Source organism: Octodon degus, unplaced genomic scaffold (assembly GCF_000260255.1).
Source record: "Octodon degus isolate 3935 unplaced genomic scaffold, OctDeg1.0 scaffold00246, whole genome shotgun sequence".
NCBI classification, from domain to species: Eukaryota; Metazoa; Chordata; class Mammalia; order Rodentia; family Octodontidae; genus Octodon; species Octodon degus.
The window spans coordinates 2,560,430-2,578,620 of NW_004524822.1; the positions used below are offsets into that span (position 1 = coordinate 2,560,430).

An 18,191-nucleotide genomic window follows, 5' to 3' on the forward strand; every position below is an offset into this window, starting at 1 on the left:
ATGTGCACCACCATGTCCAGACTCTGTAGCTGGCTCAGCGTGCCCAGTTGTGGGTACTATGCGGTACTGGGGATCAAACCAATATCCTTTCAGTAGCGTTCTCTAAACTTTATTTTATTCTTCTGTAGCAAAACTGCAACACAAATGACATGTTGTCTGATTTGTTGTTAGTTTGCAAACACTGTTCCGATTGTAACAATGTAAATTTCAGAGTCTTCCCACCCTTGGGACTAACATAAGTGACTAGAAATAGATGTGTTATGTAAGATATGAAAGTACATTTTCAGAAGGACCTGATAATACCTTTATACTACTTCAATTATAAATTTCCAATTATTCTACAATAAACATAATATAAAAAGTACCATTTTGACCATTGTTAAGCACACAGTTCAGTAGCGAGGTATTTCCGTATCACTGTGCTGCCCATCTCCAGAGCTTTCATTTTGCAAACAGAGACTCTATGCTAATTAAATAACTCTACATTCCGCCTTCTGAGTCTCTGGCAAACACCATCCTGCTTTCTTATCAATGATTTTGATTACTCTTTCCTGATACCTGGTGTAAGGAGAATCACACAGGCTATGTCATCTCGTAACTGGCTTATTTCAATAGCACAGCCTTCTCAAGATACAGCCACTTCTCAAGATACTTCATAACAAGTTATCAGAATCTGCCTCTTAAAGCCAGAATAATATTCCATCACACATTTGTACAACATTTTGTGTGTTCAAATTCCTTCCAGTGGATTCTTAAGTAGCTTCTGCTTTCTGGCTGTTGTGAATAATATTGCTATGAACATGAGTTCATCATTACCTCTTCAATACTTGCTTTCAGTTCTCCAGAGAATATATACAGAAGTGGAATTATTAGGTCATATGATAGTTTTATTTATTTATTTTTATGTATTTAGTACAGGGTCTATAGGGTCTTACTACACAGATTGCACTCACAGTGATCCCCCTGTTTTCAGCCTCCCAAGCACTGGGATTACAGGTGAGAACCACCACGCTCAGTCTCATTTGCACTCTTAGTGAGCTCCAGAGGCAGGGATCAAATTCAGGTGTTATGTGAGATATGAAAGTGCTTTTTTTTTTTTTTTTCCAGAACTGAGAATTGAACTCAGGCTCTTGCACTTGCCAGGCAAGCACTTATTGTACTAAGCCATCTCCCCAGGCTCTGAAAGTGCATTTTCAGAAAAGTGTTTTAGTCAGCTGAGCTATTTGCCTAGCCCAATTTTATTTATTTTTTAAAGCATATAAAATAGTAATAAAAAACAGTATTAGAAACAATACAAAATTTCACTGAGTAAAGTAATAGGAATTCAACAATGATTGCTGTATTAGATGATCCTATTTTCAAATTAGTAGTTTACATTATCAGATATAAACATGCAAAATTGGTTTAAAAAACAAAACAAAAAAACCCTACAAAACAGCTATAAGAAATTACAAAAAAGAAAAAAAATACAATTTTAAGCATTAACTGCTCCTTTCAGAAAACCCGCAGAAACTGACAGTGAGTGGTATTATCCAAATTATCTTGCATATATACATAAACACATCTTTTCTGTTTCTTCCTTTTGTCCTTTTCCTCATCCCAGTTTTTCTTTCTCATTGAACAAATCCTTTCCCTTTCACAGTATCTATTGTAGCTTTTCAGATTAGATTTACTTTTTGATGCTCTCACACTAACAAAATATTTTTGCACATGGGTCTGATTTATTTCACTTACCAGTGCAGTCTGTATTTGCATCCATTTATCAACAAAAGCCTTGAATTTATCTTTTTTTATATAGCTGAGTAATCCTCTGTTGTGTAAAACTACCACATCTTTTAATTCTATTCCTCAATTGATGGGCATTTGGGTTGTTTCCAAGATTTAGCTATGACAAATTGCACTTCTAGAAACATGGGTGCATATATATCACTGTGGTGTGATGTTTTCATGTCTTTTGGAAAAGTACTTAGGAGGGGAACAGCTGGCTTTAATGGAACCTCCAGTCCTAGCTTTTTGAGGAATCTCCATACTAATTTCCATAATGGTTGTACAAGCTTTCATATCCACCAAAACTGGAGAAGGGTTCCTCTTTCCACAGCCTCTCCAGCATTTGTTATTTGTTGATTTCTTGATGATTAGCCATTATTTCTGGCATAAGATGGTGTCTCAGCATTGTGTTAATTTGCACCTTTTGAAAGACCAATGATGTTGAACACTTTTTCATGTATTTATTTGCCATTTGTATCTCTTCATTTGTGAAGTATATATTCATCTCAGGTGCCTATTTTTGAATTGGATCTTTGAATTTTGATTTTTTTGAGTTGGGACTTTGATTTTTTAAAAACATTCTTTACATTTCTAGATAGGAGTCCTTTGTTGGAAGGACAGTCCTTCATAATTTTTTCCCAATTTGTGGGTTTTATTTTTACTTTGTGGATCATTTCTCTTGATGTGCAAAAAGTTTTTAAAAACATGAGATTCCCAAATGTTTATTCTTTGAAGTATTTCCCATGCAGTTTGATTTTTGTTCATGAACTCTCTACCTACCGCTATGTCCTAAAGATTTTTACCTAATTTCTCTTCCAGAAGATTTAGTGTTTCAGTTTTAATATTTAAATATTGGATCCATTTTGACTGTAGATTTGAGCATGGCAATAGGTCTGGGTCCTTTTTAAGCCTTCCACATGTAGAAAGTTAGTACTTCCAGCACCATTTATGAAAGAGGCAATCTTTCTTTCAGTGAACATGTTTGGCCCCTTTGTCAAAGGTAAGATGGCTGAATGTGTTTGTAGTTGTATCTGCATTTTCTAATCCATTCAATTAACCCTCAGGCCTGTTTCTTTGCCAATACCATGCTGGTTTTATCATAGTAGCTTTGTAGTATAATTTGAAGTCAGGGATTGTGATGCCTCCTGCCTTTTCTTTGTTGCCCAGGATTGCTTTTGCCAGTCTAGGTCTCTTCTGTTTCCAGATTAATTTTAGGAATTTTTTTTTTTAGATCTGAGAGGTATACTAATGTTATTTTAATTGGGACTACACTGAATTTGAATAACCATTTTGGGAGCTTGGTCATTTTCATAATGTTGGTTCTTCCTATCCAGAATCCAAGAATATCTTTTGCTAAAATCGTCTTCAATCACTGTTTTCAGAGTAGTATAATTTTCACTATATAAATCTTTTACTTCCTTTGTGAGACCAATTTGTAAGTATTTCATTTTTTTTAGTTGTGTTAGTGAAAGACATGGTTTCCATAATTTCTTTCAGCACATCCATTGTTTGTGTATAGAAACGCCAATAAAGGGCCAGGCAGATAGCTCAGCAGATTAAAGCACCTGCTTAGACAGACACAGGGGCCGGGGTTCAATCTCCAGTGTGCCATGTAGGCTCCATCCCCAGTATACACTGAGATGTGGCTGAGACTGGACTTGGTGGCACAAGCCTGTAATACTAGCACTTAGGAGGCTGAAAACAGGAAGATCACTATAAGTCCGATCTGTGTAGTGAGACCCTGTAAACCCTGTACTAAATACATCTAAATAAAAGAAATGCTAGTGATATTTGCATGTTGATTTTGCATCCTACTACCCTACTGAATTTCAACATTAAATCTAGAAGTCCCTTAGTGGAGTTTTTTGGGTCTTCTATGTAAATAATCATGTCACCTGAAAATAAAGATAACTTCACTTCTTCCTTTCCAATCATTATTCCTTTTATTTCTTTCTCTCATCTAATTGCTCTAGCTAATATTTCCAGAAGTATATTGAACAGGAGTGGTGATAGTGAGCATCCTTCTCTTGTTCCTGATTTTAAAGTGAAGGCTTTCAATTCTTTCCATTTAGTATGCTGTTGACTGTTGGTTTAAAATAGATGGCTCCCATCAGGTTGAGGTAAAGACCATCTATTCTGATTTTCTGTAGAATTTTTTTTTTATCACGAATGAGTGTTGGAATTCATCAAAAGCTTCTCTGAAATCTATTGAGATGACCATGTGACTTTTGTCTCTGGCTCTATTGATGAGGTGCATTACATTTATGGATTTGCATATATTAAAGCATCCCTGCATTCCTGGGGTGAATGGCACTTGGTCATGATGTATAATCTTGATAATTTGCTGAATTCTGTTTTCTACTATTTTACTGAGGAGTTTTGCATCTATGTTCATTAGGGAGATTGCCTGTAGTTCTCTTTTTGGTTGGGTCCTTCTCTGGTTTTGACATCAGAGTAATAATGGCTCCAGAAATGAGCTTGTGAGAATTGCTTCCCTTTCAATTTCATTGAAGAGTTTGAGTAGAGTTGGCATTAGATCTTCTCTAAATTTCATGTAGAATTTAGCTGTGAATTCATCAGGACCTGGGCTTTTCTTTGTTGGTAGGTTCTTTATTACATTTTCAATTTCATTGACTGATATTGGATTATTTAGAATTTTTAGATCTTGATGATTCAGCTTTGGTAGTTCATATGTATCTAGGATTCTGTCTATTTCTTCTGCTGTTTATCCTGTGAGAGTAAAGATTTTGGAAGTAGGTATTGATGATCCCCTGAATTTCTTTAAGGTCTGTAGTAATTTCACCCTTTTCATTCCTCATTGCATGAATTTGAATTTTTTCAATTCACCAATTAAGAGAAATAGACAGGCACAATGGATTTTTTCCTTTTTTGATAAGTTTGGTTAGGGATTTACCAATTTCACTTATTTTTTTCAAAGAACCAAGTCTTTAACTCATTAATTTTTTGTATTGTTTTCTTCATCTTCATGCATTTGTATCTGCTCTGAGCTTTATAATTTTCGGCCTTCTTTGGGCTTGCCCTTCTTTTACTGGAAGCCTGAAGTGTAGCATAAGATTGTTTATTTGGGCTCATTCCATTTTCAAGATGTAAGAATTTATCGCCATAAATTCCCTGTTGAGACAGCTTTCATTGCATCCCACAGATTCCAGTAAGTTGTATTTACATCTTTGTTTTATTGTATATAATGTTTAATTTCTCCTTTAACTTCATCTGTAACCCATTGATTGTTCAGGATGGTATTATTTAGCTTCCATGTATTCATAGAGTTTTTGCTGTTTCTACTGTTAATAATTTCCAGTTTCATTGCACTATGGTAAGATAATATGCATGAGATACTTTTGACTATTTTGTATTTACTTAAGCATGTTCTATGTGCTAGAACATGGTCTATCTTGGAGAATATCCTGTGGGCAGCTAAGAAGAATGTTATTCTGATGCTATCGAGTGAAACACTCTGTAAAGTTCTACTAAGTCTATTTCTTCACAAGTTTGTTTAGTTCTGTTATTTCTTTGTTAATTTTTTCATAGTTAATCTATCTCTTGGTGTCAATGGAATGTCCCCTAGTAAAATTATGTTATTGTACATTTTATTTTTCATATCAGCTAAAATTTGTCTTAGGGGCTGGGGATTTGGCTCAGTGGTAGAATGCTTGCCTAGCAAGCTGGAAGCCCTGGGTTAAGCAGGAACTCTGGCTGAGAAGGAGTAGATGGAGAAAATTCCCATTCTAGGTCTAGTCTAAAGCAGTTTTGTCTTCACAGTAAGAGAAATGAGCAAAACAATGGAAACAGAGAAGACTGGGAAGGGAAGCGAGGTGCATCAGCAGATGTGGAGTGAGCCACTTCCTCCAGGCAGGCAGAAAGCTCACTGCAGTCAGATACCTCCAAATGTCAACAGAGCCATGGACCAGTGTTGCCAAGCAGCCATGACCCACAGATGATAGCCAAATAAAGTTAATTTCTTGTCAATGGCTTTGCCATTTTATGCAGAAGATTTAATTGAAGGTTTCCAGTATTTCCAGAAAAAAAGTTGAAGTAACTTGAAAGTTTTATGTGTAACTTGTTTGTCTTGCTGTCCCTTTGTGAATGCACTGGTGCTATGATTTTCCACCACAACTTGGCAAAGGTAAAGAGACAGTTCTCATTCTTTTCCCTTTCCTGTGGTAGATTAAATAATCATTTCCACTTCCTTTATAATTTAATTCAGTTCTGAGTAAATATCCCAAAGATAATAACTATCTCCCAGTCCAGTTTCAACTCTAAGTGTTGACGTTCTTCTCTTGATAATTTTCAAGTGTAATAAATGTATTTTTACTATGTAATATCAAAGAACCATATACCCTCAGTTATTTGTTTTATTCAGTACCAAGTTGGGGTTACTCTGACTCCTTTCTTTTGCCCATATCCAATATTTGATCTATCCACATATCTTGTCTTTATTTTCAAAATTAATCCAGAATGCACTCACCACTTCCACTTCCACTACTAGAACCTTGTCCATCCAGGTTCCCAGCTTCTTGCCTGGATGACTTCAATGACCCTCAACTTATCTCCCTTCTGACCTTGTCCCATCCTATGGCTTTTTCTATAGATTGGCTTCTTTATCTTCTTTTCTTCCCATCTCCCTCATTAGGGTGTCAGCTCTATAATGCATGGATTATTTTGTTTTTATTCACTGCTTTATTATCAATGCATAGAATTGCTTTTGTTAGTAAACAACATTTTAGTAAACAACATTTAAAAGCATTTGTTGATAGAGGTAGGAGTAAAACAATTTCTAAATGAGAAAATCTGACAAGTATTATCAAACTATTTATTAAGCTGTATAAACCGTGTGAGATATATATCCACATCATTAACAAGATAACCTTTTTCATGTATTTGTTAGAGGCTATCACTATGCACCTCAGACTGGTAGTGGTCCTCCCGTTTTCAGCTTGTCCAGCACCAGGATTACAGGCGTGGGCTACCAGGTCGCTGGCTCAGTTCACCTTGGGGCAGGGCTGGAGCAGCATGTGGTGTCATAATCAAACCCTGGTCCCTACACTTGCTTAAGCACGTGTTTAGTCTGCTGAGCTATCTTGCTGGTCCCAAAGTAAGATAATCTTTAAATTAAATTCTATTGAAATAGTAATTTTCATCTTTAATGTTTGGTTGCATATTAGGAAATAACTATCAGTAGGTTTAGAATTCACAAAATAAGTTTATTTTCTCCCAACTTTATTAGGTATAATTGGACAAGTTATATACTGTCGTAGGAGGTAATGTCACATTTTGATATATGCACATATTGTGAGATAAACTAAGAAAAATAACATACTTTACATAGCTTTAAAAATGATTAATGAATGATTTCTGAAGGGAATAGTTATTTCACATTTTCCTCTTTGTTCCTTTTGTTTCACATATTAGCTCACTTAGAGCCCATAAAGTGTGCACAAGGAAGCAGATGGGAGGGAAATCCATGGCAGAAAGAGTTTCCATGTCATCTTTCAGCACTGTTGATGGAAAACATTACAGGAGAAGATGAAAGCAGCCATTGAGGTGGTTATGCTGATGAGGATGTCATTCAAAGTAATTACCATGGATTTTGTATAACCATGGAAAATCCAGAGAGTTTCTCTTAAAGGACAGTATATACCCAACTTGGAATTGCAACAACCTGTACTTTTAATGGACCTCCTATCAGTTGAATTGCCAGACCCAAATATATGTTGAAATCTTGCCCCTGAGGATTACAGAACATACCTTTATTTGGAAATAGAGTCCTTAGTTTGGTGGTGAAGCTAAAATGAAGTCATTAGCATTATTCTCTTCCAGTATACCTAGTCCCTGTATAAAGAGGAAATTGGAGTAGACACTGCCATGCACAGAGCAGAGCCAGGAGTGACACAGGTAGAGAATCTCAAGGACTGAGGGCCACCATGAAAGCTGGGCAGAGGCAAGGAATAAGCCTTCCCAGCCTCAGAGGGCGCATGGCCTTCGAGCCCTCTGAAACGTGAGATTGGACCCAGGGAGATGGCTCAGTAGAATAAGTGCTTGCCTGGCAAGCACAGGGTCCTGAGTTCAACACCCAGTATGGCACAAAAATTAAAATTAAAATTTTAAAATTTTAAAAAATTAGAAAAGGAATTGTGAGATGATAAATTTCTCATCTTAATTCCTCCCATGCTTGATGTTTTCTTATAGCAGCCCAATTATTTAATAGGAAAACAGAATAATTCCTTAAGATTTCTTTCCAGTTCTTTTAAAAAGTGAGAAGAAGCTCAGATCATCCCTGAGGTCTGAAGACAGTGCTATACACATTTGCTGCCTGTATTGGGTCGCTGCATAAATACAAGGCTGGCAGATGGATAAAGGATTACTCACTGCACGAGAACCGGTTATAGAAGTGCGTGAAAATGTCTATTTGAAATCTGTTTTTCCCTAAAAGACTGTGTGCCAAGCCATTTATTTAACTGATATAGTAAAGATCAAATTACGGGAGCTACAGCAGTCCATCCTGTTCAACATGATGTGAGCAAATGTGGGATTTCAACCACTGGACAATAGACTGTAATCAGTACGATTGTTAATAGTATTCATACTATATTTCTCTAATTTTATTATCATTTTATTATTTATTTATTTATTTATTTATTTATTTATTTATTTGGTACAGTGTCTTGCTATGCAGCTCAGATTTGTAGTGATCCTTCTGTCTCAGCCTTGCCAGTACTGGGATTACAAGCACGTACCACCATGCCCAGTTTCCCTGGCCAGCACGGCATGCTTGGGGTTCTGTGACCAGCATGGCATGCAGTACCAGGAATCAAACCCAGGTCTTTAAGCTTGTCAGGCAGGCGCTTAGGCCACCAAGCTATCTCCCCAGCTCTCTAATTTTAAAATGTCTAATTTTTAATAAATTTTATTAGAACAGGCATATTTATTCCTTTTGTTGATCAATGTAGCATAGTAAAATTACAATATCTTAGGGATCTTGCATAAAATTTAGGAATTTTTCTAAGGTAAATTTTAAAATGTGAAAGAAATAATCATGCTTTTAAAAGTCAATTTTTTATATGTTTATCCCAATATAATTCCTTGATTCAACACTGCAAAGACCATACCACTTTTCTCCCCTCTCACCATTACTTTCATCCCAGCTCCAGTCACCTCTCTTTACAGATCTTCCTGTTTCTGCATTAGCTCACAAGAATAGAGCCTTTCTTTGTGTCCTTCACTTTTCATTACAGAAGGTCAAAGCTCCTTAATGATTGGTAACCAATCTTGCTTTTTCTTTCTTTCCCCTAATCCAACCACTCCTAGATCCACATTCTCAGCCATGTTGAAATTCTTCCAATCCTTTCTCAGTACCAAGCATACTCTTCTCACCCCTCCATTTTTGAACAGATTGGTTCTTTTGCCAGTGCAATCTCAAGGTATTTCTCAGGCCTCCTTTAAATGCTGCTTCCTCTGAAAGTCTACTGACAGCTTCCTTCATATTCCTATGACTGGTCGTCCTACCCTGTGCCAAACTGTCACCCTGCATTTTCCCTCTCAGGGACCTCATCACACACTCTTGGAAGTATTTGCCTTCTGCTAGGTTGCCACTTTCAGGATCTCTGTTCACCCTTTTATCTACAAGGTGTACGGCATCATCCTTAAGAAATATTTATTGGACTGGACAGATAGCTCAGTGGACTAAAGAGCCTGCTTAGGTAGATGCAGGAACTGGAACCCTGGGGTGCCGTGCCGGCCCTGACCCTGGGGTGCACTGAGAACAAGAATGAGACTGGGCGTGGTGGTGCGTGCCTGTAATCCCAGCGCTTGGGAAGCTGAAAACAGGAGGATCACTATGAGTCTGAGCTGTGTAGTGAGACCCTGTACACCCTCTACTAAATACATAAAAAATGAAATATTTATAAATGAATAACTAAAAAAACAAAATGTAAACATATAACACCAGCAGTAGTGTCAACTGTTAAAAAAAAAGTTTATGTTCCCATTTGTTCATTCATAGGAACCTTAGCTCTCAATGTGCTGATACAGTATTAAAGGCAAGACCCTGGGGGGATGATTAGGTTGAGGGCAAGGCCCCAATAATCAAGTTGTTTAGTGTCCTCTCGAAAAAAGACAGCTGTTCTTTCTCCTGTGAGGAGAACAGGAAGGTAGCCCACAACAAAAACTGAATCTTCCACCATCTGGATCTTGGATTTCTAAACCTCTGGAACTACAAGAAGTAAATGTCTGCTGTTTCCACTACTCTGTGATGTTTCGTGTACAGAAGCCCAAGTTTAGTTGAGAGTGACCATGCTTAGAAGTGACAGAACTAATGTATGGCTGTGTCACTTGCTTGTTTTTAACATTGTTTTTGGATTGTGGGGAGCAGAGTGAGAATCTGTGTATAGCTGGGCTGGCCTCACACTCATGGTGACCCTCTTGCCTCAGCCTCCTCTGTGCTGGGAGCAAGGATGGCTGAATAACTATAGTCAGTCATAACTCAAGTCACTTGTTGGTGACCATGAGCTTATTAACTAATGATAAGCTTCAGGTTCCTGATCTGTAAAACAGTGAAAAAAATCATACATTTGATTGTTGCTATAAGGATTAAATAAAAACGTTAAAAACACCACATTCGGGACAGGGTGAAGACTTAATAAACAGCATCCCCTCAATTTAGGGCATTTTAACAATGAGTGCTCACAAGCAAGACCTTAATCAGGACTCTGTGTCTGCAAAGCTGTTACTCCAAGTCGACACTGGCCTGAGTAAAAATAGCATTCCACCTTCCTTTATTAATGGCTAATACAATAGAATGATTCAAGTTTCCCCTTGATGAAAAAGAAAATTATAGGTTCCACATTTAAACACCAAGCCCTACCCCTCAAAAGAATAACTGGTGTAGGAAATAACTACAGCCCATTAATTTTATTAATGGTATATTCCAATATATATATCACAATTTGTGATTTTCAATATATTTACAATATATATCACAATTTGTGATTTTCAATGTTATGGAGAATTACAGAAGCATAAAGACTTCAATTTTAAACAAAGGAAATATTAAAACTGAGTAGATAATTATATGTACAAGTCTGAATATTCTACAGCTGCTTACTAAAAATGGTATCAAAACACACACAGAAAATCTTCAGGTTTTTGTCTTATTAAGATATTTGGCTTAAGAAAAGTATATTTTTAAAAACTATATTGGGCTCATATTTGCATCTTATCTTTTCATTGAAGGCTATCATAGTACAAATAATTGTAATAATAGAATGAAATGTCAGCAGTAAACAGTTGGTTATTTTATTTAATTTTAAGTAAGCCATTTATTAATTTGCAACCAAGAAAAGCAGTCAAAAACAATAATGACGATTTTATATTAAGAAAAACCTTTCCGCTCCATAAGCATTTCTGAACAGTCCTGAGTGTGGACGCGCTCTGGACTAGCTATGCTTAGGAGGGAAGGAGGGCCGGTCCTTTGCATGTCAATCAGCATCTCAGCTCATAAACTACCACCACTTACTATTAAAGGTACTTCTGGAATGGCAAAGCAGATTTTGAGAAAAGATGTAAATTTTCTTTCTAAAAGCTATCCCTAAAAATAGTATCTTAAAAAATGTTTCTAGATTGCTTTAACATCTTAACTGTGTGCAGTGGCAAATGCCTATAATCCTAGCTACTCTGGGAGGCCATCCTGATCAATTTAATGACATCTATCTTAAGAGAAAAATAAAAAAACGGAAGGAGATGTAGTCTAGTGATAAAGTGCTTGCTTAACATGTGCAAGGTCGAGCGCCTGCCGCCACCCAGCAGAACCCGGAGCCCCGCCTCCCTCACCCTCAGACGACCTCGCTGCTGCTCTGCCAATATTTGCAACGACGAAGAGACCACCGACTTGGTGTGTGACAATGGCTCTGGGCTGGTGAAGGCTGGCTTCCCTGGGGATGATGCACCCCGCGCCATCTTCCCCTCCACCGTGGGCTGTCTGTGTCACCAGGGAGTCATGGCAGGTATGGGGCAAAAGGATTCCTATTTGGGTGATGAGGGCCAGAACAAGGGTGGCATCCTGACCCTGAAGTACCCCATCTAGCATCGCATCATTACCATCTGGGACGACATGGAGATTTGGCACCACACCTTCTACAATGAACTCTGTGTGGCTCCCAAGGAGCACCCCACTCTACTTACTGAGCACCCCCCCAAACCATAAGGCCAACTGTGAGATGACCCAGATCATGTATGAGACCTTCAATGCCCCTGCTAGGTATGTGGCCATTCAAGCAGCGCGGTCCCTGAATGCTTCTGGCTGTACCATAGGCATTGTTCTATACTCCAAGTAGGGTGTAACTCACAATGTCCCCACCTATGAGGGCTATGCTTTGCCCTATGCCATCATGCATCTGGATCTGGCCAGTAAGGATCTCACAGACTACCTTATGCAGATTCTCAATGAGCATGGCTACTCCTTCGTGACCACTGCCAAATGTGAAATTGTCCATGACATTAAAGAGAAGCCGTGTTACATAGCCCTGGATTTTGAGAACAAGATGGCCATAGCTGCCTCTTCCTCCTCCCTGGAGAAGAGCTATGAACTTTCAGATGGCCAAATATCATCATTGGCAACAAGTGCTTCTGCTGTCCAGAGAGGCTTTTCCAGCCCTCCTTCATCAGTATGGAATCTGCTGATATCCACAAAACTACTTACAACAACATTATGAAGGATGACATTGATATCCTCAAGGACCTGCATGCCAACAGTGTCTTATCTGGAGGTACCACCATGTACCCTGGTATTGCTAATCATATGCAAAAGGAAATCACTGCACTGTCTCCTAGCACCATGAAGATTAAGATTATTACTCTCCCTAAATGTAAATACTTGGTTTGGATCAGGGGCTCCATCTTGACCTCTCTGTCCACCTTCCAACAGATGTGGATTAGCAAGCAAGAGTATGACGAGGCAGACCCGTCCATTGTACATTGCACATGTTTCTAAGGAGCTTTCTGTCCTAGTCTACCTTACATTCAGGATGATGGTATTCAACTTCTTGAAATCTTCCAAACCACCTCCTTGATCTCTCATCAATCATTGTGTAGTTTGTTTACACATGTGCAGTTTGTTTGTGCTTCTAATATTTATTGCTTTATAAGTAAATCAAATCTAGAGTTGCAACATAAAAAAAAACCTGCTCAAGGTCCTGGGTTTAATCTCCAACAATACAAACACACACCCTTCAATAAGATAAGTTATTATGAGTATTATGAGAAAAGTATTATGATAAAATTTAGGATTTATTATTCTGGTTTAGGTCTACAAAAATTCCCATGAGTATGGGCAAAAGTTCTCTGGCAAAGATTCTATAAACTATTTATAAGTTGCATTCCATAAAAAAAGCTAAAACTTTGTTTTTCCAGGACAATTTATCGTTTTTCTTCTCTGTTACTCTCAGAGACAAAATGACTTGGCATATCATTCAGCATTAGTAACAAAGGGACTTAAAAACTAATGTCTTAGTTACCAGCATTATAAATATTTTCAACATGGATCTTATTTTACTTTAATTGGTGGATTTGAACAGAAAATTACACAAAAGGGCAATACATCCAAGTGATAAAATACAATTTAAGTCTTAAATTATGTGATTGCCAGATTATCTGAAAAAATGAAAATCAACAAAGCTCAGAGACACATATAACAGGATTATGTTGGAAGCCTCAGCTATGAAAGAAGAAATTAGCCTATGACTGCCACCCTTCCAGATTTAAATTCCCAGTCCAATGCTAGAAACTTAGCAGAAATTCTCATTTGTTTAAGGCTATTTTCAGATTAAACTTGGACCCTATTGTGCCCTAAATATTTTTGTCCCTTCCAGGTCCCCTAGAGCTCCAACCCAAAGTGTGGTAATATTTAGATGAGAGAAATCTTTAGGTAGCAATCAGTTTGGCTATAGCCACAAAGTAGGGCCCTAGACATGGAGTTGGTTAATATTCTTGGGTGAACATGAAGAGTTTTTGCTTCTCTGCCATGTGAGGACACAGGGAGAAGACAACTGTTAATGAGCCAGGCAGAGGACCTTCATGAAAAACACAATTTTTTTTTTTTTTTTTTTTGGTGGAACCGTGGATTGAACTCAGGTCCTTGCACTTGCCAGGGAAGTGCTTATTCTACTGAGCCATCTCTCTGGCCCCCCAAAACACAAATTTGATGTTGGTCTTCCTAGCCCCCAGAACTGAAAGAAATAAACATTTGGTACTTAGGTCACTCAGACTCTGAGACTGTACTAAAGCAGCCAGAATGGACTAAGCAGGACCTATATCAATAACAAAGTAGACAAAGACATTGCTAGAGAAAGTAGATGATCAATGCACAAATAACAAACTGAGTCAGACACAGCCTGGCCCACAACTACAGGACACTGAGTGTATTCTATGGAAACAGTAGTTAAGCCTCTATCCCTGGGGATATTTATTAGTTATCAGCTAAACAATCTGTCTCGGTTAGTTAATAAGTAAGAAGAAATAATGAAATTTCACTTCAAAAAGATCTGAAAATTACAGTACTCTGACAAAAGAGAATCAAAAGAAAATGGAAATACAGTCCTAGCTCATGGGTAGAAAGAACCAATGCTGAAAATGGTCATACTCCCAACACTGTTATATATATTCAATGCAATCCTGAACAAAATATCACTAGTATATCTGGAAGGTCTATAGAAAACATTCCTAAAGTTTATCTGGAACCAAAAGTTACCTAGAATGGCCAAAAAAAAGCAAGACAGGAGGCATCCCAGTCTCTGAAAATACTTGAAATAATACCCTAAGACTACTGTCATAAAATCAGCATGGTACCGTCAAAAACAGAACAAAACAACAGATCTGAGGTTCAGTGGAACAGATTAGAAGATACCGACAGAATCACAAACACATTCAGCTACCTTATTTTTGACAAAGGAGCCAAATATGTTCACTGGAAGAGAGATAGCCTCTTTAATAAATGGTATCACAAAAACAACTTTCCACATGCTGAAGACTAAAACTAGACCTGTATCTATCACCATGTACTAAACTAAAGTCAAAATTGATCAAACATCTAAATATTAAGAGAGAAACACTAAATGTACTGAAGGAAAAAGTAAGTAGAAATCTTGGAGACATAGGAATAGGTAAAGAGTTCATGAACAAAAACAAATTGTATGAGAAATACTTCAAAGAATCAATACCTGGAATCTCATCTTATTAAAAGCCTCAAGAAAATCACCAAAAGAGCAAAAACAAAACCCACAAGCTGGAAAAAATTTTAACCTCTCCCTCAGGCAAAGGATTTCTATCTAGAACATATAAATAATTAAAGAAATTCAGACCCCAAAATTTAAAGAAACAATCCAAAAATGGACATCTGAGATGAACACACACTTCTCAGATGAAATTCAAGTGGCAAATAAATGTACCAAAATATGTTCAACATCATTCAAGAGAAGCAAATTAAAACAATACTGAGATTCCTTTCACTCTAGAAATAAAAGCTACTATCAAAAAATCACCCAACAGCAAATGCTTGTGGGGCTGTGGGCAAAAGGAACCCTTCTCCACTGTTGGTGGGAGTACAGACTGGTGAAACCACTGTGGAAATTAATTTGGAGATTCCTCAACAAACTGACCAGAGGTCCTATTTGACCCAGCTCTTTCCCTTCTTGGTATTTTCCCAGAGGAAATAAAAAACATGACACCACAGTGATATACATGCACATATGTTTGTAGCAGCACAGTTTGTAATTGCTAAATTCTAGAAATAACATGAATGCTCCTCAATCAAGGAATGGATAGAAATGTGATATTTTTATATAGTGGAGTATTACTCAACTATAAAAAAGAGAAACTTGAGGCTTTTCTAGGTAAATGGATGAAACTAGACACCATATTCATAAGTGAAGCAGATCAGACTCATATCTGTAAATATTGTGTTGCCTCCTTAGTGTAAGAAACTGAAAAATTAAATAAGAACCAAAAGGTAAGATAGATACTGTGAAACAGAAAGAAATTTCTCAAAAGAAAATAACTGGGCTCAGGGAAAGAAGAGAGAAGAAAGGGAAAAGAAAACAAAACAATCTCTCTCAATCTCTCTCTCTCTCTCTCTCTCTCTCTCATTATATATATATAATGGCTAAGATGATTGTACTACTAATTTCTCTTAGTTCATTGAAAGGAACAGTTAATGTTTATATTGTTTTATCAGTCTTACATCTGATATTCTGAGCAACTACTTTGAAGGTAAAAATATACAATGTAATAAGCATTGTTGATTTCAAAAAAAGTTCTGAAAAATAATGAAATATTATCAAGTTTTTCCTTATGGATTCTTTTTCTTTTCTTTTTTTCTTTTGTGGTCAGCTCAGTCAGTCCTGGAGGTGCGGGTGGTGCTGGCAAAGCATGTAGTGCTGAGAATTGAACTGCGATTCCTGCTTTTTCCTAAGCTTGCCTAAGCAGGCGCTTTAGATTGCTGAGCTACTTTATGAGCCCTGGATTACTTTTCTAAAGAGAAATGTTTTTACTGTATGTACAGCTTCAGGATTTTTCTGTGACTGAAGACCTGTTGTGTGTGAAAGATATCTGTGTGTTGCTAATAGGTAATCTGAAGCCAAGGACAAGGAATTTAATACGCTATATTCATGAAAGACTTACTGAGATGTTGGGTAGAACATAGGCTTCTGTAGAGACTAGCTAATGATCTGTGTGTGTGTGTGTGTGTGTGTGTGTGTGTGTGTGTGCCCATGCACTTGTACATATTCATCAGGATGAAAGAGTGGGAGCAAGTGAGCTTGAGCATTTCAGATTGCTTTGAGAGCAAACTTCATAGTGTCACAAACAAGCAAGAAAAGTGACAGAGTGTCTTGGTCCAGAGAATATGTGAAACTGACCTTGTTTCTGTTGCAAGTGAGATCTTATCATTCTCAGACTTCTTAGAGGCACATGAGCACATTGTAAGGCATAGGGAAATATCCCTGCAGTTTCAATCTCAGAGCACACGTAAATGTGACCTCCACAAGGATGCAAAGTCTAGGGCTTGCAGGTTGGGTGTGTTTTTGTATAGAGGGAAACAGACAAAGCAGAGATGACCACAGAGATAACAGTAGGGAAGTTGACTGAGACGGACATGGAAATGTACTGGAGTGAGGCTGCTAGCCTGGTGATGAAGGGATGGAGATCACATATAGATGGCAAAAAAGTGGAAGGGAAATGAGAGGGACAGAGCTGGAAACAGAGCCTAAGCTAGGAATGATGTTGGCAAAGGAGGGGGTAGAGAAAGAGATGAAGAAGGAGCAACTAAGTGACCAGCTGCTGAGACAGACACAGGCATAAACAGAACCTCTACAACCATCTCTAAATCCTTAGCTACAAAAGCAGAGAAATAGGCCAGATTTGATTTTCAAAATGTGTTACAAATATATTTGGATCAGAAAAAAGAAAATAACCTCCAGTGACTTTTGTGACTTGGCGTTATGTTTAGCAAAAAATTACAGTGTTGGCATAAAGTTTAAGACAACAAGTAATTTATCATTCTTCTATTCCTGTATTCAAGTTTTATTACCCCCAGAAAAAAAAGTAACGTAAGTATAGATGATTTTTAAAAGGAGCAAAGAAATCTCTATTAAATTAAGCTTATAATGGGCCAATTTTGGATAGGAAAAATTGGGCAACCTTTCAAAATTATACCATTCATACAAAAAGTGTGTAATGCAGGGAATACAGCTGGACTTTAGTTTCTTGTCTGGATTCAAATCCCAAGAGCATCTATTTCCAGGGGTTGGCAGTGCATGCTTTCAAGTCACCAGTGCTAAGCCCTGGGCACAGCGCCTACCAATAATTATCATTTGAGTTTTTTTCACCATGTTGTATAGTTACTTTCAAGTGAAACAAGAAAAGATAAATCCCTTTGTTAAGTTTTGCTGTTAAGTATCTCTGTACACTCTTCCTCCCTGTGCAAAGAGCTCCAAGGGATCACAAAGAAATTCCAAGAATCAACATATGCCTTAAAAATTTTACAATGTTTATAATTTCCCAATATTATTGGGCAGTGAGATTTAAAAAAAATTAAAAAGTATGAATTAAGATGAGCTCAACTTCACCTCTTCTGTGGGTCTCTTATCTTTTCAAGTGTGCTGTACATACAAAATTGTACCCCAAGATATTCAATGTAAAAGCTTTGACAAGATATTCAATTTCTATTTTAAAAACAAAGAAATATGATAAAAATAATTGCAAATTATTTTCACCAATAAGATTGGAAAACACCTTAAAACTGATAGGTTTTTTTTTACTGTGTCACAGCAGAGAAACAGGCAGAAAGAAAAAAGGAAAGGGCCTTTATTATCTTTGAGGACATGGAGAAAATCTGGGGAAGATAAAGGATTCTCTGA

The 18,191-nt window shown here is 37.3% G+C and overlaps 1 protein-coding gene and 1 pseudogene across 1 annotated transcript in view; one reads left to right on the plus strand and one right to left on the minus strand.

The window, feature by feature from the left end:
- Syne1 (spectrin repeat containing nuclear envelope protein 1) overlaps positions 1-18,191 on the minus strand; it is a 564,055-nt gene that overhangs the window by 443,133 nt on the left and 102,731 nt on the right. The gene's annotated exons all lie outside the window — the stretch shown is intronic.
- LOC105740957 lies at positions 11,555-12,837 on the plus strand (annotated as a pseudogene).